This window comes from Anoplopoma fimbria, chromosome 2 (genome assembly GCF_027596085.1).
Source record: "Anoplopoma fimbria isolate UVic2021 breed Golden Eagle Sablefish chromosome 2, Afim_UVic_2022, whole genome shotgun sequence".
Taxonomy (NCBI): Eukaryota; Metazoa; Chordata; class Actinopteri; order Perciformes; family Anoplopomatidae; genus Anoplopoma; species Anoplopoma fimbria.
In genome coordinates this window covers 8,070,903-8,094,395 of record NC_072450.1, presented here as the reverse complement: position 1 = coordinate 8,094,395, position 23,493 = coordinate 8,070,903, and the positions used below count along the sequence as shown (strand labels likewise).

At 39.2% G+C, this 23,493-nt stretch overlaps 1 protein-coding gene across 1 annotated transcript in view; it reads right to left on the bottom strand.

Moving 5' to 3' along the window:
* Window positions 1-23,493, bottom strand: part of glceb (glucuronic acid epimerase b) — a 46,769-nt gene that overhangs the window by 21,334 nt on the left and 1,942 nt on the right. The window contains exon 2 of the mRNA XM_054620248.1: window positions 2,439-2,555. The gene's annotated coding sequence lies outside the window, so the exon portion shown is untranslated. The remainder of the gene's footprint in view (window positions 1-2,438; window positions 2,556-23,493) is intronic.

Below are 23,493 nucleotides of genomic sequence, written 5' to 3'. Positions count from 1 at the left end.
CCCACGGCTGGTACAGCTGTATTTTGACGCTCACATTTTTATAAAGAAGTACTGGTACATAAACAGATCTGTCTGTCACCAAAATATATTTACACTCCCCCCCCCACCCACCCACCCACCCACCCCCAGGCATGGTTTACTAAATTTGTACAACAGACGGGTCACAGGAATAAAAAATTCATTAAAACTTGTTGTTGCATAAAGGTTGCTAAGCTACAAGGTTGAGTCATAGTTATGAAAGGCAGCACTTATCTGAGGTCAGTTATCAAGGTCTTTAACACTCAAGATGCAGCCGAACCTTTAGAGAGGTGCAACCGAAAGTCACTTGTGATTGTTTAATATGGAAATAAGTCACGATCTGAAGTTATGACTCTCTCTGTCTCTCTCTCTCTCTCTCTCTCAAATTACAGAGCAGCAAGTCGGGATGCCTGCATATTCATGGAGCAGCACTGGAACTCACTTTAAGGAAAACTGACGGTCGGACTACTAATACTAATCTACGCAACAGCATCATTTTCAAAATAAAGTTGCTGAAACGGTCTTAAAAGTTACCAAATCTAGTGACACCAAGAATGCAACTGACAGTTAGTTTCACAATAAACATATTTTCAGAATATATTTTCAATAAGTCAATTAATCATTCATTATAAAATGAAAGGAATACAGAAAAATCACAATTTCCTAAAGATCAATGTAGCATTGTTTTGTTGCTTAACAGCCTTCAACCCCAAATTATTCAGTTTTCTACAACATAAAATAAAGATAACCGGCGAATTGATAGTGGAGCCAGAGAATGTTTGCTCAAAAATGACTGAAAATCATTAAACAAAAACAAAATCTGAATGACAAATCAGTTACAGAGGTGGTTTCAAATGTGATCCACCCAGTCCCCATGAATCTGTAAAACATGCACTAAAGACCAAAACCTTGGTGCAAATCAAGTATGTCCACCTTTCATAGAAGAGTAAAAGATACTCGGCTAACAAACCTTCACCAACACAACAGACCAACAGCTAAACTTGCATTACTGCTCAATAATGCTTTGTTTAGAGGCAGCCCAGAAGTGAGTAAACCGCTTTGAAGTTAATGCGCCTCTGCGTTTTATCTCTAGTAGGAGGATTAAGCAGGTCATTACCAAAAAGCTTATAACTGAGGCCTACTGAGGGATTAAGCAAACTCCTAATCAAATGGAGAGGAGACAAGAGAAAAAATAAATATGTGAACAAGACCGTCTGCGTCGTTTTAGAGGCAGGTCATGCTGTCTGCTTGTCCTACAACATCACAGAAACAAATATGGATCTTTAAACAGGGGGTGGAAAAGGATGCTAAAAGATAAGACACAAATCATGCTATGGTTTCATTTAGTGCACATGGAATATAAGCGCTTTAAATTATGACTGTGTGAACTCGAGCAAACAGGAAGGAGACGGTAGTGTACACTGAACTAGCAGAGCTGAGCAAATGACTGAATTACTACATTTTTAGGGGAATGTTAGTAAAATATGTGACATGTATATATATATATATATATATATATATATATATATACATCTGTGTGTGTATTTATTGTTTTCATCCTTGGGCACAACATCAATCGTTTCTAATTACGCTGCATCTTGTGTTTTTGTCGGTTAATGAGGTAGACATAAAGCCTGCAGCTAGACCCCTTTGAGAACTATTAAATAACAACACAAAATGACTCAAGTGTCTTCCAATTAGAGGCAAGAACACATTTATATTACATTTGTTTGAACTTGATTGTCAAACAAATTGAACAATAAGTTGTGCAAAATGTACCAGCATATGTTACAAAGAAAATAACAAGTTCAATAGTATGTTTGTTCTGGTTGTTGATGACGAATATAAAACACACTGGCCACATGACACGGCAGTCTCAAATATCAGTTGTTGTATGACGTGGTGTTGCCATTATCCAGAGATTATACAACTGCTGTATATGTGTGTGTGTGTGTGTGTGTGTGTGTGTGTGTGTGTGTGTGTGTGTGTGTGTGTGTGTGTGTGTGTGTCTTCATGCAGACACAAACACTAACCTGTGTTATACAAGCTCATGAACCCAGAGTTAGTTCAAAGAGCTCAGAGCCTTCCTTATGCTTTCAAAGATGATTCAGTGGTGACAAGAGAAGGAATGCAGGGCTTGGGGGGGAATTGTAACAGCTATGCTTAATCATTTCATCATGCAAGCAAGACTGGGCCATTCAGTGGATTGGCATACAGAGGAATTAGAATCTACTGACATACTGTGAGTAGATTTATTTCATAAAACAAAAATATCCAAAGTCGTAATCAGAGGTTTAGCAATGCATCTACGCTGAATGGGATCTTAGTAACAATACAAATAAATATTCTGTTTAAACAGGCTGAGATTTGATGACTTTGATCGCCATTGTGTCTTGCCCTGAAAGGATATTGATACTGACCTCTAATCCATTCACAAAGAAACGGCCAACTGGCTGGACATCCTGTCGACATTCACCACCAAGTCTTTCCACAGGCTCGCTCTTCTGGGATTTTTCTGCTTGTAGTTCCCTCAGCACCTAAACAAGACGGAGAAGAAAGTGGAATTCCATTAACGTGGCTTAACTGGTCAGGTACTTTACGTGGATCTACTGGTCAAGTGATGTGGATCTACTGGTCAGGTACTTTATGTGAAGAAACTGCATATTCGTTTACTGCACTTATCCTATTCGTAGTAGTTTGTAGCACTTATTGTATTCGTATTAGTCTGTTGCAATTATTGTTTTCGTAGTAACTTGCCTCTGCACTATACTTTTGCTCTGGTTTATGCTTTAAGATGCTTGTTTAAGAAAGGAGATGCACTTATGACTTCTGGTGACTAGTAGTTCTCTTGAATACCTATGTTGAATACACTTCCTGTAAGTCGCTTTGGATAAAAGCGTCTGCTAAATGACTGTAATGTAATGTAATGTAATATTTGTCTGAATACGAACCTACACACATGAACATATTTATAGATGTTGTTGTTCACTGGTTTTGTTCATGCTATTTACATTTTTTGTGTGTCTTTTCCTCTTTGTAATCATGTGTAAAGTATGCTTTATACATGATTACTCAAGAGATTACTCAAGTCCTACCATTTGCCATTAAAGAAGTCCCAAAAAGCCCAAAAAATAACAACCCCTTGAACATTGCTTCCCTTCTTTGCTTGTGATCCTAAATTTAAAGCCGTATCTACTGGTGCCCCCTTTGTCACATGTCTATGAGTTGGGAGCAGTTGAAAAGAAAAGTAATTTCCTTTTATCAGATTGTTTTGTTTGAATCATTTAACTATATCAGAATATATATTATGTCACAAGAAAAACAAGGTAAAATAACCAGTGTTTTATTAATCCCAATTTACGACCCCTAGTTTCATCCTGTGACTCCTTCTGTCGGTCCTGAGTCACAGGTTGGGGACCACTTAAAGGCCTGTGTTGTTCCTAACATCCACCCCAACCAAAGTTTTTGCCGACAAAACAGCATTTGTTACTCAACAGCATCAATCTGAAGTACCTGCTTATTGCTATTCACAGTCGCTAGTCATCGTAGTGGAAAGTAGCAGGATTGGTCCAGCATGCATTAGGATAAAGCTAGAAACAGTGGACATGTTGCTGGTCCATCACATGTTAAATATTCACACAAACAATGTGATAATCATGCAGAAGAATGTCAGTAATCTGAGCATCTTGATCCAAGCAGTCTCCACATTTTCTGCATGAAATCCTTTCACAGGCTAAATGTTTCCAGAGGTAAATTATGAATAATTGCTCCTGAACACAAAGCAGCTTTCCAAAACACACCTTTCTGAAGGAAACAAAAAATGATCAACTGTTTTTTCCCCACTGTGGCTAATTACAACCTTAAATCAATGCTCCATAGACTCGTACGCTGATGCTCGATAAATTAAGACCAGGAAACGCATAAATAATTGTAATTGGAGCCGTGATGAATTTATAGGCTTTTTCGACAGCAGGGTCATTAATGTACAACCGATCTATCAGAGCAAATGCTCTCAGAGTGACATGGATACTTTACTCCGCAATTAATCTCACCAATGTATTTCTAGCCCCTGTTGAAACAGGCTGTTAAACCAAAGAAGGTGCTAAATTGCCACATCAGAAGAGAATATTGATCTTTTTATGAAATGTGCTTATTGACAAAGCACTTAAATTAGATATTGTATAATACATTAAAAATAAACACAACCAGCTGGGCTGCTTCAGTCGTTGCATGGCATCTACAGTTCAGCAATGCTTGGAGAGTAAAGAGGCGGAGAGAAGGCCAAGAACAAGTCAAGGTGAAATGGACAAAACATCTAACAAAATAATGCAAATGCAATCAAATTAAGAGCAAGTTAAATGATTTAAAGCATCCTTAGTTGGTAGCCATTGTTATTAATCCCAATTCAATGTATAAAAATAGATTTTGATACAAATTTCTGCTGTTATTCTTTTTTCTCAATTAAAGGTTAAAAGCATTCCTAAATAGTGCAGGTTCCTTGTGGAACTAAAACTCTGTCTATCCACCATTAATACACAAGAATTTGCCTGCTACAAATAAGTAACTACATCATTTTCAGAGAAATCAGCTGTCCAGCATTTGTCTGTTATTAAATTAGCAAAGAAAAAAGAAAATGATTTAATGTAATTTATGAGAAAAAATCCTGAAGCTACAATATGTTTATATGATCTTTACTGTAAAAGGTCTGAGAAACCAAATTATTTAAATGTTTCTGACATAATTATGCTCTGGTGGAACATCGGGTGGATGTTTGTGTGTTTGTGTAACCCTCCTTCATCTGAAAGATGGCACATGTTGTACCCAGACAGAGTGAAAAGGAAGTAGAAATGTCAGCAGTCTTAATCAATATTCCCTGGCTACTGTATGGGCGTACTGATGCTTTTTTCTTTTTTTTGAGGCAGGTGTGCTGCAGGCAGATGGTGAGAAGTAGAAAATGAGAGTAAACCTCAGCCCAGAGCAGCTCATTATTCCTGGAGCCTATCCTGCACCGCTCCCGCCATCTATGCATTTTTCTAGGCAACATTTCAGTCCAGATATCTCCTCCCTCCGAACATCTGTCCACAGTGTTGCTTAAAGAAGCAGCTACGTTGAGCCACTGCACAGGCATCCATTTATAGAGTCAAGATTAACAATCTTATATATTAAGAGCGTCAAGATTCTCCTAATCAACCACTTGCTTATTACTCACAGGGGTTTATATTATTTCCGTCCATCCCATTTATATTAATGAGGATAGACTTAATATAATTAACATCTGTCATTAGTTTTAGCTATGTGTACCTGATAAAATGTCCTAGTGTGATGTTAAGTAGTGCTACATCACACAGCAAAGGCCATGTGTTTAATGAGCAATGTGACTGTTTTAGACGTCTTGTAACTACATTAATAATGAGATGCAATAAATCTGGATCTGACTTATTTAGCCCGGAGAGGTGGTTCACTTGCAATTCTGCTCACCGATGTCCTGGTGTAACTTGTATATCTACAGATATATGCATTTCAAAATAAGGTTTATATGACTTTTTTTAATAAGTTGAAAATTTGTTAATGTTTTTTGTCAGTTTACTGTGTTTTAATTTGATTGTGCAGTATGCGTAAAAGACGTTTTGGTCTGGTCTTGTTTGAATCAAAACATTCCTCATCTTCAAAAAGTGCTTATCGAAAAAATAAAAAATAAATCCCCTTAGAAATAAACTAGGAGGGCACACCAAGGCCGTTTCCGTAAGGTAAAAAGTAATGCATGTATAATGGGTTCTTCCTTGGCCCATACTACCCCTTACCACCAAGATTTATAAAAAAATCAGGTCAATGTTTTTTCCGTTTTCCTTCTGACAAACAGACAAACAAACCAAACTGAAAACAAACTCCTCAACAGAGATAAAAACCTAAAAGGCATGGACAGCAGGAAACAAAGCCTATTCGCTTATATAATAAAATAAACTGTATTTATATGAAGATCTTCTTTTCTGCAATTTCGTTTCTCACATCGAAGTTGAACCAGAGAGCAGAACGAGTTATAGAAATAACCTCTTACAGTTGTGTTATCAAGGGCAATGAGAGCGGAGAAGCACTCCAGCTCCTCCTCAAGGTGGCTCATACGTGGCTCTCAAAGCTTAGCACTGCGCCGACACCATTTTCATAGCCTTTACATATTGTCCCATTCAATCGACCTTTCTTAAGCAACGGGTTGACACCTCGCATATGAATCACGAACATCAACTTTATGGCTCTCTCCTGTGAATACATTGTGAACATTAGGCCGAGGATATGTCTTTTACGGCCGCTTGACTGAAAGTGATATTAGGTCATTAATTCTTCTAGTCGCCTCCTCATTTGCTGCCATCCTGACACAAGCAGCCATCTATCAGGACTTGTAGTTGGGGTAAAGAGAGAGAGAGACGGAGACCCATCTGTTGGGCCCTCATAATATATCCATTTCCTCTGGGGAGTCAATGGCTGGCCAAACACTGAGCGATCGCACCACTGATGCCACCGTTGTGCCAGCCACCGTTGACCATCTGATGCCCGAAAGCAATGTCCAAGAATTACAAGTCTGCAAAGTGAAGCGCTTAGTTAATTGAGTTGTCTGCTTACGGAGCAGAAGCAAACTGGTTAAATGTGTTCACTGCTTATCGCACATTTCATCAACTCTGCCTGAGACCAGAGACTTTGTGATACAAACATTTTTAGATTTAATACCACTTCATTTCAATTTGAGCAGAAACTGATTTCTTTTATCGATCAATCTGCAGATTCTATTCTATAACCAATGAATTGTCTAGTCTTTAAAATACATTTAACATTACTAAACGATAAATCAGTACGAAAATAATGAACTTTCTCAAGTTATTTTCTCTTAATTCAATTATCAACTTATTTCTGCCGTTGTTTTGGAGTTCAGTGCCGAGGTAGCTGCCGGATAAATACCCTGCTTTTTTCCCTAAGTGCTGTTTTCCAGTGTGTGGTCAACTATGTGGGTTTAAAAAGAGATGGAGCCCACAAAAAGCTAAATATAAAAGTTTCAATCTGTCATTGGCTGATGACAAAAGATAACGTGTCTCTTTTATATCATGCAAGTTCTATACCAAGGGTTAAATTAAACATACGCTCCAGAAAATGAAACTCTTGCTCATTACGTATTCATAATAACGTGTCAAAAGCAGTGAAGAAAAAAAATGACAATCTGGAGTACATTTTATGCTCTGCAGTGAAATAATACAATGCTTCTATATTTATATCGGTCTAAATAAATCAAATAAATATGCATATAACAAAAAATAAAAGGTCTTTAATCACCCCGCAAACTTGGGGGGGGGGCAAAACTAGTCACCAATGCTAGGCGTATTCTCTAAAAGCCCTGGCCACTTGCCAACCTCTCCCAACTCTCAAAACATTAGGGTAAATTTCACACTGGATTTAGCGAACAATGAGTGTTTCAGTGGGCCTGTATCGCATGCTGGGAGATGCGTTGTGGTTGTCACAAGTGTTCAGGGATATAGACAGTAAATTCTGATGTTATTTAGTGGTGCTTTGCATATATTTGGAGGCTCTGTCCATCCCTTTTTGTGCCCAGATAGGGTGCAGCTGTTAACCCACTGTTTGCTCTCTTCTCTCCCATGCACATGATTGGTTTCCATTTGTACATTTCTTAAAAAAGCGAGTGTCCACACTTCACCTGTAGCCTCATAAGTTAGCTACCCTAGTCAACATACACCCTAAGCTACTTTTTGCTTGCAGTCATTAGATCACGGTAACATCGGCATTGGAGTGCCACAGTTAAAGGATGAGGCAACAAGCACAAGCAGGCTCTGGTGGAGGGAGGTGGTGGAGTCAATGTGCAAACGCAGCAGGAAAAAGAAAAAAAAGAAAGAAACTTGAGAACTGAAGTATCTCCGAGAGCCACTCCTGCTTTTGCACTCCAAACTCTAAAGTGAAGAAACAGGATGAAAGGATAAGACTTGGAGTGGGAGGCGGCAAAGGCAAGCTTGCAAGAGGAAGCCAAGATGAAAGTAAATAAGAAGTTTTGGAAGTTTTTGGAGGCTGAGTAAATACCCTTGGTGCCTGTCAACACTCTGTGGTGTTCTCCGCCCTGAACTCTGCTTTCATGCTTGTAGACGAACGCTGCCGATGGAAAGACTTTACCATCGGATTCCAGCAATAAGTCGCAGACGTTGCAAATAAATAAAACACATGCAAAACAACCGTTAGCAACAACAATTTACTAGTTAAGGCACAGGGATTATTTATCTCATTAAGTATGCAAAAGCTGAAATTATGAACGTAAAGCCTGTGTCCACGTAGCATCATTTTCTGGCAGAAGTGCTCCTGCAGGCTGCTGGGGAACGCGGAGCACAGCGGGTCGTTGAAAAAGCACTTTGAGGGCTTTAAAAAATATGAATATCTTGACAAAATATCACCACTAACAAAAGAGGTATGATAGACTAGCATCTTTTGCTTTTTTTTGGTTGAGATTTTCAACTAGAAACACCGTTGCGGCCGCACCCTAAAAATGTGGAGAGCTCAGAAAAGAGATGCTTTATTTTCTGACATCCAACGTAGTGTTCACACGAGTCTTCGTTTAAATCAGATATTTCGCTTTGCGTCGAGCCTGGAGTTGAGTTTGCCGTGTGTTCGGTTAAACAGAGAAGGACTGCTGACGAATAGTTTTTATTACAGATTAATCTGCTGTTTATTTTCTTGCATAATCGATTCATTGTTTAGTCCACGAAATGTTTTTTTTTTTTTTTAGTTTACAGGAATATAAAACAGAAAAAAAAAGCAGCAAAACCTCAAATTCTGGAATCTGGGACAAGTGTATTCGAGACACTTTTGCTTCAAAAATATGTGAAACGATTGATGAATATCAAAATATCTGCCCGTTAATTTACTGTTGATCCTCTAATCGATCGACGGACTACATGTTTAAGCTCTAAAATGAAGTAGGTCTGTTCAAACCAAAATTAACAAAACACAAACTATGATTTCCTGACTCCCACAACCCAGAAAACCCTAAAAATAAAACAAGAAAAACAGAGTGCACAAAAAGATATTTTGTTTCTGAAAGGATAGAGGATGGGTGCTCTTGCAGAACAAGTACAGAAATTCAACTGACAAGAGAACACGTCACGCCGACCTCTGTGCATCTGAGGAACAGCTCTGAACTTGTTGGTAGCACAGACACCTCGGTGTGAGCTCTGAGAGAAGCAGAGGGCTGTGCCCCGGCTGCCTTTCACACCAAGACAAGACTTGCATCTTCAGAACCTTGTTAGTTCTCTGAAAAGGCCACCGACTAGTTTGGAATATTAAGCAGCTCGCACTGTCGGAAATCAAAAGGATTTTGGAAGAGAGTGGGAAGCTTCAAATAAAGCTTTGATGGTATATATCGCTCAATCTCCTGCAGATATGACGGAACGAGGGAATAAAAGACGGGGGGGGAACAAAGGGCGGCAGAGGTTACTCCTCTCCTCTCAGGATTCTGCATATGCATATATCATTATGCCTCAATCAGAGAGACTTGCTCTTAAAATGTCAAGACTTCTGACTGGGAGACAGATAGCACAAGAGAGGCAGAAATAGAAGAAAAAGAGGGGAAAGTGGGACACCATAATATTTCAGGTCATTTATCATAACAGGCACACTCAAGTAAGGCGGTTGTCTCACTTCCAGTAATGTCCAAATGCAGACCCCAGCATTAATAAGTAATAATGTCAGTGCACTAACGCCCTGCTCCACTCTGTGTCAAAAAAGGAAGCATCTATAAATAACGAGATCCAAATGTACAGACAATTTCTGGATGACTCATAATTCACTTTCTGTTTCCGGTCCGTCCTCTGCTGTGAAGGGGAACAGTAATGAGGGTTTGGAGATGGAAGTTTTTATAAAAAAAAAAAATAAATAAATAAATAAGGGGGACAGTGGAAGGAAGCAGAGCAGAAATAGTTTTAGGGATTGTTTTATGAAGCAGAGCAAGCATTTCAACCAATTGTTTTTAGCAGAATTTTTGAGGTCGGGTTACTAATGAAATGATTGGATCACCAGCAGGTCTTTGCAGGAACAATTACACAAACAGCACGTCCGTCCCCCCCGCTGAAAGATTTAAAGACATGAGGACGTGGTGGGTTTTTTCTTGGTGTGACTCATAAACAAACACGTCGATTTAATAGCGGCACTGTTGCGGTGAGCAAAAATTAAACACTTCGCACAGAGATTCGATTTTCCCCGATAACGTGCCTCATGCGGTGCGACCTTCCCTCTGCCACAGAACAAAACAGGTTGTTGCCCTTGAAGCTTTAATCCAGTGTTTTGTTGAATCATATCAGACTTCCATATTCAATATGAGAAAGCAAAAGTCGAGACCTTAAGAGTCTGTTGTGAGATTAAAGATGTAAAAGGCGCACCGAGCTGCAGAATTGAACAGAAATCCAGGATAAACATTTTCTGACAATGGGAGAGTACATCTGTCTTTATAGCTGAACTCGTCTTCGCTATATTCTGCAGGGTTACTGATAACTAATAACTAGTTCTACAGATTGTACAAAGAGGCCATGCCAATTCTTTGACTCTGTTCACAAGTCCATCAGCTTGTTACCCAGTTTGTAACCCAGATCGTCCATGTGGCTTGGCTGTAACACTTCTAACATGGTCCAAATGTCCACTGGAAGCATTTCAGAATGGAGTGAAGAAGTCTCTCTTCATCTCTCTCTCTATGTTAACACCATGATCAGTTAGCTTTAATGCAAGCATACACATGAAATATTAATTTGGTGTTAAGAGTGAATAATTGTAAGATGTGAGCCAAACAGGGAAAAACGATGAGGGGCCAGATCTAAGACTCAACAAAAATGGCATAAACAAGCATACGTAGTCCCATTTCCTCAGAGTTTATAAAGCTGTCCGTATGCATGTTTCTGTTTGATCGATATCAGCTAGAGCTGCACCGATACTCCTTTTATTCAGACATTTGAGTACTTGCTGATACCCAATACCGATATGAGTGCTCACTAATATCACTTCAGTTCCTTTGTTTTCATCAGATGTTCCTCCCTTTCTCAACATGATGATGCTGCTGCTGCTGCCATGTTAACATTCAACATTGTGTTTTCCTGATACAAACAGAGCACAGGTCTTTGCAGTAGGCGTTAATAATTAACCGTTTAATCAGCTAAACAGTGAAAGGAACATTATAAACTAAATTTAAATAGCCTAGCAGACCTCAGAGGAGTGGTTTGAGAATACCTGGTCCACTTTAAAAAGGTCAGTCCACTTTGAGCGTGCCTGCCGCAGGTGGAGTTGTAGCATTTATTCACTGTACACACTTTATATAATGCACCATATTTACCCTCCGCTATTTTATTTGAGTGGCCAAATTCCAAGTGTGATATTTATGCTCATGATAATTAATACAGTGCCTTAAAAAAAATCCCACAATGTAATGTCCATGGCATGCACACTACCATCTATTAACAATCCCACAATGCTATGCGTTGTATTTTAAAAGGTTATAAATCATGCAACACTCAACCTGTCAGTAGTTGATGGTGAAATCTCTATTTACTGTTCCCTGCCTGTATAGTAATACATCGTGTATATTACATATGGAGTAACTAGTGACCTACACAGTTGTCCTCTTTACTGCAGGTGGAATGAATGACCTCATTCCCTACCTGAAGATAGGAACCTGCCTCCATACGAGGCGATGATGCCAAAATCACACAAATGAGTCCAAAAGGTCCATTAAACAAAACTCTGAACAACAAAAACACAGCTTAAAATGAACTATGTGACAACTGTGCTCGGTTCTTCTTTAAATGTATCTCTAGATACCTTTATCTAGGACAACTCATCTATATGTGCAGAATCCTTTTCTTATATCGTCCCATAAAAACAAGCCTCTTTCCTTGGTTGTATAATCACCATGTCTGTTTTTACATTAGATGGAGAGAGCGGGTTGAAGATATGACGTTGAGATAGCGATGGTAAATCAAATTCGTCATCGCTAACAGGGCTGTCAGAGCTGAGCTGAATGGCTAATGTGCTTCTCAGGCATGGGAGCGAGTGTACAGTAGGTGGAGACGCAGAGGAGGGGAGACATGCCTGAGCTTTGATGGTACAGCAAAGCCTCTTTATTCAGCTGCACTTCTTCATATGAGGAGCTCTACAGAGACGGCAAATTCACTTCACTTTTTTCTGCAGTCAGCATTCTTCTCGGGGCTTATAGACTTCAGCGGCGTTTATAATGAGGAGGCAGATGTAAAAAAAAAAAAAGAAATGTAAAAACAACAAAAGGAATTATTTAACCCATACAAATATAAATGATCATGGACAGCTCATACAGTCTGGTAGCTCGACACTCACATTAACTAACACAGGAGATCACTGGTGTAAGAGGGTATACTTGTAGATTGGCTAAAACATTACAAGTGACTGAATATTGTTTTTTCTTATTTTTTAACAACTTATCTGAAGGAAACTGAATTTAAAATGATCTATACATTTTTTTTTTAAATAAAATTTGCTTTTGACCAATCAAAAGAGGAATTCTAAAAATCGGTCTCCAAAGTCATCCAAATTCTGATGTAGAAGAAATGTAAAACCTCTTTTGAAGCCAATCTCTTTGTGTTCGTCTGATCGAGTAAAGCCTGTTCAAAACTTTGAGAACAAAAGGCACTTTTACATCTTCTCCACCCGGCACCAGCCAGCACCGGTTTACAGCATTCGTCTGGCACTCTGCTGAGACTTACAAGTAGAATAACGCTTTAATAACTCAAAAAGGCATCTATAGACATTTTTAGTGCTTCCAGTTCACCTCCCCAACATTTCTTTTGACTGTGGGAGGAAGCTGGAACACCCAGAGGAGACCCCACTCATTGGGGAGAACACGTTACCTCCACACAGACAGACCAGCAGGTTTTCTCCATCTTGCTGTGAGGCAACAGCGCTAACCGCTGAGCTATTGCGCTGCCCTTTCGTGGCGTAAATGTCATTCTAATGGTGTGGTAATGTTTAAACAAAGTCCTCTGAATTCGACCACTAAGCTCCAACTTATATCGACGTTTGACCTGCCAGCGCAATGGAGGATAAGTTAGCAAGAGTACAGCTAATTTAATATTGAAGAAAGTGAGTCAATAATTCTAGACATTTTACAATCACCAGATAATTAAACAGATAAAATTATAAAAAAAAATAGTTCCTTTGTTGATTTAGGATCATGTCAAAAACAAAAAACCTAATTAGCTATACTGACCAATTAACCCAATTCTAACAGATTACACTTATTTATTCTGTTCAGATGCATCAAAGGGAAGTCAAATACTTAGAAACACAGGCAGTGGTATTAGCTCAACATCATAATAAACACGACATGATGCAGATAGATCCTTATGGTGGCACAACAACAATAAGATCATTTCAATAATGAGTATTAAAAACATCAAGAACATCCTAAGAAGTGATAGTATTGCCTATATCTATTAATGTGCAAAGAAACTTTCAAAAACTCCAATAGTCAAATGTGAAACTGATGATTCCATTTAGCTGCTTCTGGTTCAGGGTCCTGGTACTGTGCACACAATATCCTTATGCCTTATCATGACTTACTGGGCCACTTGATAGAACAAAACCATTGTAGATGTTATCTGTAAATGTGACAAAATGTTCCTGTGAAAACGGTAACTCCTTGTTAACATTAAAAAGACTCGAAGCTACTGGAAATGTTGGATAACCCCCAGGAGCAATCAATATCAACGTTTTTGTTAAAGTTAAAGCCTTATGTTAAAAAAAAAATAGACCTTTCTCAGTGTGGGCATTTAATACAAGTGCAAGCACAGGTGTAATTAATAACTTTAATGGTGGCTCTGCTACATTTAGTTGTTCCTGTAAGTTATATGAAGTGAAGTGGCTGAAAGATTGGGCAGTTTTACAGTAAATCAACTCACAAATGGGGGCTCTTTTGACCCCAAGTAGTTCTTCTTTATCTCAAGTTATTGGAAGGTTCCAAGAGTCCGGACACAAGGCTACGAAAGAGCCACGAAGAGACGCTGAAGCAGGAGTGCTGATGAAGCAGGTGCATTGGCCGGAGCTAAAAAACACTGCTGGGACATCCTCCCAGCTTAATATGTCCAGCCAATCCAATAAAGACTTAACAGGTCTCTGGGGCCAAGGTCGCGCCTGCTACCTCAAAAAGAAGGAAAACTTCATTTGCAAGCCTAATCAAGTGTGAATGTCACGGAGGCAGAGCAAAGCAGGGTTGTGGAAGGATAATTCTGTTCAGTGGAAGATGAGAGAGCTTCAGAGTCCCCCAAGCTTTGCAATTTTGGAGGGTGTTGAGTTGTGAAGATGGCGATTAAAACAATTAACTAAGACATCATTTATCTGCGCTGGGTAGTAAGAGTGGATGGCTCTTATGAGGACGAAGTAGAATGGCAGCCCAGAGACATTTCACGGCCCAAGTTTTATGCACTGAGAGCTTCAATTATCAAACTGGATGAAGAAGAACTCCCTCATATAAAATCATACATTATCATTTGGAGGCTTAAATTATTCGTCTGGCCGGCTTCTTTCCTTCTTTAATGAAAAACCAAAATCAAAATACAGTGCAGTGATGCAACACGGCATTTAGCATGTGAGCAGGGTCGAAGGATGTCTGACCGTCCACAACTGAGCTCCAGTTCCTACAAAATGCAGGAGTTTGGAGACTTTTACTCTTCTGTTCTTATCAGTGAGAGAAAAAGGTCCCTATCATAACTGTTCTAAGCTACTTGCTTTGTCAGCCCAACAGTCAAGAAACTCTATTCTAATATTCTGTTTCCTATCATATAAAACAAAGAAAAAGCAGCAAAATCTTCCCAAATGAGATTCAGGAACCAGAGAGTGTTTGGGCATTTGTGCTTGAAAAACGTCTCCAATAATTAATTGACCATCACAATTGTTGCAGTTTAATTTCCTGTGGATCGATTATCCTCCTAGTCTCAAAACAAATCAAATATTAACACAAACTCAACACTTCCTTCACAAAGAGCCTTATAGGAGGGCGGCCCCGTAGCTCACCTGGTAGAGCGCAACATATATCAAGACTAAAAATACTAAATCCTTTCTGCAGCAGCTCAGGTTTGATTCAAGCCTGGGACCTTTGCTGCATGTCCTTCGCTCTCTCCAAGCTATTTATCTATCTAATAAAGCAGAAATGAAAAAAGCCTTCTAGGTATACTAAATAAGGTAAAGGAAAGGAGACTTAATGTATCCCTATACAGTGATGTGGGTCTAAACATCTGACACCATAGAGCACTTTGAATTATTATTTATTCAAGTCAAATACTGTTTTGCCAGTACTCTTTTAGGTGAAGACCACGCCGCATTTTACTGGGGTGGTTTAGTTTTCCTCTTTTTTTGCATTTAAGGAAAATTGAAATAGAAATGATGGGTCATGCTGACTTTGTATAACCGTGTTGGCTAACTGGCAACTTGAAGGAGATTGCTATGCAGTTACTTAAATTAGCTCATCTAGGGGCTACTTTCTGTGCTGACTTTCAGACGGACCCAGAGATGAGTATTAAGTGATATAACTGGAGCTGCCTGACCTGACATGTTGTGTTTTTTTTTTTTGTTTTTTTTCTCCCCAGAGTCCTTGTGTCCCTTATCCCGCCATTAGTGGTGGTGAGTCCACAGTAAATATGACTCATAGTCACAATGGCCACGATTTTGAGAATAAGACCCGAAATTTGACTAAGCATAATGAATATAAAAGTAGCAGGAAAAAACCACTCTATTTGCACAAACACCAACAACCAAGGAGAGAGTGGTAGATAAACATGCTTTTTGTGTAGCTGTTGCCAAGTAGAGCTTTTTTTTTTTACACCTCAATTCCATTATTGACTACAATTGTTTGAACAAGTGAGTGACACAGGGAGTCTGCAGCGAGTAAAAAAAAATGAAGTGGGAAGCATTCAGCCTGTCGGTAAAACACAAGAAGCGTTATTAACTTTGGTTGCACAGAACACAAGCTGAGAGACAAACAGGGTGACATTTCTATTTACTGCCATTGAATAGACAATTGCAATCCAGACTGCTGCAAGAGACAGATGTGGCTTAGAAGAACAGCACTATATTACTGGCTTAAATGTGCGGCTAGCCCTTGTGTATGAAGGGGCAGGGCAGTGGGGTTCTTGGGTTTGGGTACTGTGACAGTGACAGAAGGCAAAGGCCACAAGCGCTCCACACATGATCCTGAGCCAGCCAACCGGAGGACCTCGCTCCCCGTAGAGTGTTACAATTCCTTGGACCTACCAGCTCTTAATCCTTGCTACATCCACAACCCAAAATCAGTGTTAAGACACATTTTTTTTTTTCCTGAGAGACTAAAGCCGAAAAGTATGGTGAATAATGAAACCGGAGCATAGGTCCATATCTGTCTGCGTGCCTTGGGGGGCAGCTGGGGCCATTCTTTTGTTGTTGGGGGGGGGTATTTAGTATAGAGGAGGAGGAGGAGGGGGTGTAGAGGAACGTGCCTGGGGGAGGGTCATGAGTCCAAAGTATGTAGACATAAGCAGTCTGCGTGCTGCCTTTGAAGCAGGCCATGGTTGGCTGTTCTACGGGGGTCACAGGGCAAGGGTTTACAACAGCAGTGTCCCACAGCGAGCCCGGACTCATCCAACCCCCCCACACACCCCCACCCAGCTCAACCCACTGCCAAAAAATGAACTCAGAACGAAAGCTACGAAACAAAAGCAGCCATTATTATGACTCACTTGTTGGGTTGTGAGCTTCCGAGTCCTCCCGAGGAAATTTAAAGTAGAACTAACTTTTTTTTTTTCTACTGAGGCCAAGTGAAAGATTACTTTGACAATCCTAACAACAGCGCCATACCCATCAATAACATAAGAAGCCAGGTCAGTTAATAAAATGTGTAAAGTCAATAGTAGATTGCAATCATAGAGCAATTTTGTCCTAAAAATAAGGACAATCCGAGCGAGGGTTTATTACAGTGTCTCGAATAAATCCTCAACCTGTGGCTTACATGAAAACAATAGCTATCTTGAAATACTGTGACACAAATACAGAGGTTGACAGTAAATCATGGACATCTGCAATGGAATGGCGAGACCAGGCTACGGGATAGCAGCTAGATCACCTGACCCGCCAGGTGTGGGAAGTTGGGAACAAAATTGAGCCTCGGGAGCCCCTTTTTGAAGTATTCAAGATAATCTTGAAAAAGCAAAATATAGGTCTGGTCCCTGCGTAATACAACCGAAACGTCACCTGATCCTTCCGTAAGTGTACAACGTTGAGTTCCTCCTGACCTTTATGGAGAAGACGGAGGTTTAGGAAGCGTCACGCATGCAGCCGAGACAGAGCAGCCCTTTCTCCATCAGTCTATTATTAAGCATAAGGACAACCTGGCTTCTCACTGCATTAGAGACAAAAGCCTCAGCATGAGCAAGCTCAAGCCGCTACAGCAGTGGGGCAGAAAATTACATCCTGTAGGTAGAAGACAAATCAATGACATTTAGGCGAGCTGAGAGAAGATGGTATAGCAGCTTACAGCGCTCAACTGTCCTTTGAAATAGGTGCTATTGTGATGGAAAATCAGGCAACAAATACAAGGCGGCATTCTTCTTTCTTTCTTTTCCACTTCAGTTTCCTATGTGCTGTGAACCTTAGTTTCTCAACACATTAAAAAGGTTTGCATTGCAAGATAGCATTTTAACAAAACAATTTTTTTTCAATTGAAGCACCTATGTTTAGAGGAAGGGGAAAGTGACACACAGCGGGTTGAAGTCGGGAGAGGTTTTTGTACCAAATGAGAGAGAAAACACGAGGCACTTTGTTTTTTAACAGAATGGAAAGAGAGTAAATCAAGATGCATGACACGTATTTATTGATTTTACTTTGGAATTTCAAGAATTTTAAATGCATTTCATCTCTACATTCTGAAATATATATGGTTTTTTTGAGGTGGAGGTACTCTCTAAGATTATCATTTCATCTATAAAAAGAATGATAAAATATTTATTCATGCTTTTACAACTGTCAGATTTTTGCAAAGTCCTTTTTAAAGTCCTTTTTAAATAAATGCAATCACTTGCAGAATATTTCTTGCTGCTGAAAACATCCTACAGATTTGCCATCCAGCCCGTCCGACTGGCTACACAAAGAAATTGGGAAACTTCCTTCACAGGTCATGAGGAGGACTAAAGAGTCCCGGTGGGTCAGCTCCCTGCTAAGAAAAAGAAAGGTCCTTGGTGTAAAGTGGAGATAAAAGTAGCCCGTTTTGTCAATATCCAGCATCCACTCAGCGGGCTATTCAAGTGAATCCCAACAATAAAGGGTCTCAAGGGACCAACATACACAAGACAGCAGGTTTGACTGCTTCAATGCTAGATGGTGGGAGATGAGAAAGAGAAGGAAAGAAGAAATGTCTAATTTAAAAGAGAATTTTCGAGTCAACCTAAGCAAGAAAAAGGAGAATCAAACCTCTCCCAACACATACCTGGAACAAAGAAAAAGCAATTAAGTTTTAGTTCCCTTATTTAGTCAGCGAGAAGCAGCAAGCAGAAAGATCTAAAGGTTCGTAAACTGAATGCTGAGGACACAAAAGAACAATAAAAAAAAGTATATCGTTAGATATTCAAATGTATTTTTAATTTGGCAGCATTATCTCTTTTTGGGCTGCTGGTAGAAAACAGATGGAAAGGCCCTCAAGAGTGTGAGAAAAGACTCAGGCTCACACAGACCTTTCTGTAGAAACTTAATTAAGATGATGTGTAAAGTCAATAGTAGATTGCAATCATAGAGCTATTTTGTCCTAAAAATAAGGACAATCCGGGCGAGGGTTTATTACAGTGTCTCGAATAAATCCTCAACCTGTGGCTCACATGAAAACAATATCTATCTTGAAATACTGTGACAAAATGAGGTCTTGTAAACACGGATGAAAATAAATGTTACATTTGCTTTGCATGTTTAGACGAGAGTTTTTCTTACATCAAACCACATTTATAATTAGTTGACTATAATGTAAAGAAAATGACACTTTTTTAAACAAACAGAAACTTACATAAGGAGGAAGAAAAAACGTATATCAGCTGGATTCTTATCACACCGGTAGCTGCTAGAGCCAAGAACTAAATATGATTTACTACATCGGAACCATCAGCTGGCTGAAGCATGGGGAGGATTAATACAGAAACTTAGATCTTCTTAACATGTCTGTCTTGTTGAGACAGACATGTTAAGACTTGGCAGAAAGCTAAGGCATAACAGTATGATAATAGGGAATGATATTCCTTTACAGACAACTGCCTGATTCAGAGAGAGTCTTAGGTACAAGATGCATGTTTTTTTTTTACTTTGCTCCCACTCTGCAGTAAGAGTGCTACAGAAAAAGTGGACCAAGAATGAGTAGAGTTTAATACAAAACACTATTTGACAACTTTCTGTCCACCGCAATATCTTAAACTGACCTCGCATTTGAAACAAGACAAGAGAACTTCAGCCACAAGGACACTCGACTGTTTCATGCGGTCTGGTGAAATGTGCTGATTAAGGGCCACTCATCAGACAACGGACTGAAATGGCTTTGGAAGGACTTACATCAACAATATAAATCAAAAGCACGGCGACACAAAACTGCCCTCTGCCAAACGCAGTGGATGTTTAATATCCACTGGAGAGGACAAACTGAAGGGGGTTTAAAACTACAACCGTGACATGTGTGCGTCACAGAATTACGAGGATTTGGTGAAACCGTGCCATTATAAGACACCAGGAACTATGAACACAACAGCAACATGCTCAGAGATCAGATATGCTTTTATAGCTTTGTATGACTATGCCTATGTCCATATGAATGCACACATAACTCAAATGTAAATGCATTGTATGTGAAAAAGCATATTGTATTATGGAATGATGAAGTTAAAATATCACAGGCACAGTCATCCGGAAAACTCTGGAGGACTAAATTGAAGTACTGTGTGTCTTAATACACAAACTGTAAAAAGAAAAAAAATGTATCCAAATAAACAATAAAATCATATCAGATAATAGAGTATATAGAACAGAGCTGTAGTGTGAAAGTGGATTTAAAGAGACGTCATGCTGAACGGTGTTTGCTGCTGGAAGGCTAACTTTTGAAAAGGTGCATTTTGCATCACAGCAGGAAATAGCCTTAATAGATCCAAGAGGGGCGTATAGAGTTGTTGATCAATACCAGTGACTAAAGGATTACTCCGCCAGGTGCTGAGATTTATGGATTTCAAAGCTCTTTGTTTGGGTTCGAAAGTTGTTCTTGGTATTTCGAGTCTAATTCAGAATCTCCTCTCTTCTATATACATTTTGCAGAGTGGTAAAGGCCTTCTGAATTCAGCCATTCTAGGTGTTTATATCAACTCTGTGTTCTGATTAGCCGACTGCCTAATTAGCAAGACGCTAACTTGTGCCAGTGTTACTGCAAACTGCCACCCGTCAAATATAGTACACACACTCTATGGAAGAGGGTTTTGTTTGTAAGTCTTTGTTGGCACATTTCTTGAAATCTTCTTGCTCTTAATTGTCACTGATTCGGTTTTCTGCATTACATTTATTTATTTTTTTCACCTTTTTCCCCACCAGTCAGCTGGTTCCGACTGGTGCATCAGTTAGCTTTAAGCAGCTTTAGTCAGTAAGTAGACTAAAGCAGTAATTCTACAAAACCCAGCTTTAAAAAGATGCACACCAGGAAATAAGCAATGGTTTAATCAGTTGAAACAAAAGTTACTTTTACACGTTAACTGCTTAAAACTAGCACCATATTCTTATTAAATGAATCTCATAAAATAAATGTCAAATTATATACTGTATTAAAAAAAATGTAATAAAAATAAAAGATATTGAAGAATCCTGGACAATTATCGCCAGAAATGTAAAATACCAAGCAAAGGCATGATTTGAACAGTGACAGGCGATGGAAATGTCACATAAACTATATTGTTATCATATATTTATCCACATGCATAAACATACAAACCTATCAACGCAAGTGAATGGAAGAGAAAGTGTTTAATTTAAGAGTGGGAACATTTGCAGAATGTTTGTACGGGTGTTCATTTTCATGCGTTTCTCCAAGTGTGTAATAAAGTGTGAGTAGTTGACACTTCGAATCCAGGTAAAAATTTATGCAAAAACTCTAATTACCACACACACACGCACACACTGTTACTACAATGTAAAAGGTGAATAACTAAATCCAGACAGAAACTGCCTTTTTGGATTGTTCACACGGATCAGTGACACACTTCATCTATGAATTCATATGATCTTTATGTCTAGACGGATGTGAGGCAGCGAGCAGAAAACAACGGAATATGAAGAGCAATATTGGACATAAATAAATATCTGGAAACACATTTCTTATTCATACCACTAAAACTACTGATCTTCACTTCCTCCTTTGAAATGAGAGTGTCTTCCACTTTACTTTCCACCAGGGGGGAAAAACTACTTTGCATCTGCTTCACTCCACTGCTTTCTGGTTCATGTGTAAAGGCGGAGAATCAAAAGGAAACCAGAAAGCGCCCCCCGACAGCAACTTTTCGAAATGGTTGCCAGGCTGTCTGCCAGGGATCAATGTTGGTTGCCAAAGTTGACAGAATGGCTGCCATAAAGCCATGGGTTGTAACTGGAGCAATAATGTCTCTGGGTAATCACACATCATATTTCAGTTTAAGTAAAGCGCACTTAAACTTCGAAGCATTTTCTGGAGTTTTAAACCGCATCTCTCTCTCCTTTTTTCTTAAATATTTCCAAGGTCAGAAAAGAAAAGGTCAAAGGGTAAACTTCAGTATGAGAATACATTTTTTTCTTCTGCAAATAAATGTTTTGTTTGGAAAAGAAAGTGTTACTAAAAGAGGTTATTTTTCTTTTTCCAATTTAGTAAATTTGAAAACTTTTGCCTAGATAGTTTAACTTGTTCATACTCTCATGTGTGTTGCTCGCTGTTCATTCAGCTGCCTTCTGATTTATTAGCTTTGCTTCTCAAGTGTTTGCCTTTGGGTGGAGATGCCTCAAGCGCTGATACTAGTCCGATAACTTCTGACCCCGTGCATACTTTGAGATTCAGTATATCTGACGGAGTGAGTCAGTGTTAAGATACTCTTAGTTTTTAAAAGGGTTTTTAAACACAAGAAAAGTGGTTGGTAACAGCATTAACCAGAACAAACTGTTACTCGTGACCCCTGCAAGTCACTTACATGCTGAAATGAAGCAAAAATCCAGGTGCGTCAATGGGGTTGTGCTTACATTGATTTTGAGAGCAACACGGCTCATGTATTTTATCAGTCAATGGCTTGCACTTAATAATGTCCATAGTCAGTGTATTACTTTATCTCAACTGGTTACAGTCATTAATGTGCATATATGTACTGAGGCATTTTTGAGGGAAGAGGTAGGCCTGTGATTAGTGAAACACTTAAACATGCTTCAGCTGGCTCTTGAGCTGAATGTGAAGCATTTAAGGTATTTGACAGTCAGCCGCCGTAATAAAAAACTACTCTGTATCGCCTGTGGTGCAGTCTGACATATGAAATCCAAATCATAGCAATATGCAGAGAGACATAATGTAGAGCATCCATCACCACAATTTGAATCTTGATCTCTCTAAAGCAGCCATGAAGGTGAAGCTGTTCTACTCACTGCTTTCATTCAACTGGCTTTTTGATAGCATGGATGTGAGGTTCAGGACACACAAGGAAATCAGAACGTTCCCAGATTCATATATTACACACTTTGCAAGATGCAGACAAATAATCACTGTGACCATAAAAAAAGGAATATCAATGCCACACAACTGACCGGTTTCATTCCACTAAATGTTTTCAGCCACCTCGCCTTTATCACAATTTTTTTAAAAAGGAAATAAACATAGTACATGAGGAATAGGTTATGTGACCTGTGAGCACTGCAGTACAGAAATAGTAAGTCAAAGTAGGTTTGAGCTAATTTAGAAACAATGCCACAATTAAAAAATAAATAAATAATGGCTTTCAGAATGCAGTGGCGCCATTATAACGTTCAGAAATTAATATCCGTTGCTGTATTATTTTCTGCGCTTTTAAACTCCCAAATTACAAATAGTCAGTATTGGCTTCAAAAATCCAGTATTGGTCAGGTTTCAAGCTAAATAATGTATATATGTATATATTTCGAGAATGTTAAGTAGTGGCAAATGTTTTGTAATTTCCTTTGTCCAAAAGCATAATGATGTAATTTTGCGACACATCTAAGACAACCTGTTAATAATCCAGTAGACGCTTTTTCCTCTCACCCCCGTTCTGCCTTTCTCGATAAACAGGAGCAGCTTCAGCACCAGACTGACACAGCCGCGGTGCATCACTGAACGCTACAAGAGATCCTTCCTCCCACTGGCTTTAAGCAATTACACAGGATTATTATCATATATATAACTCAAACTCACTTTTTCAT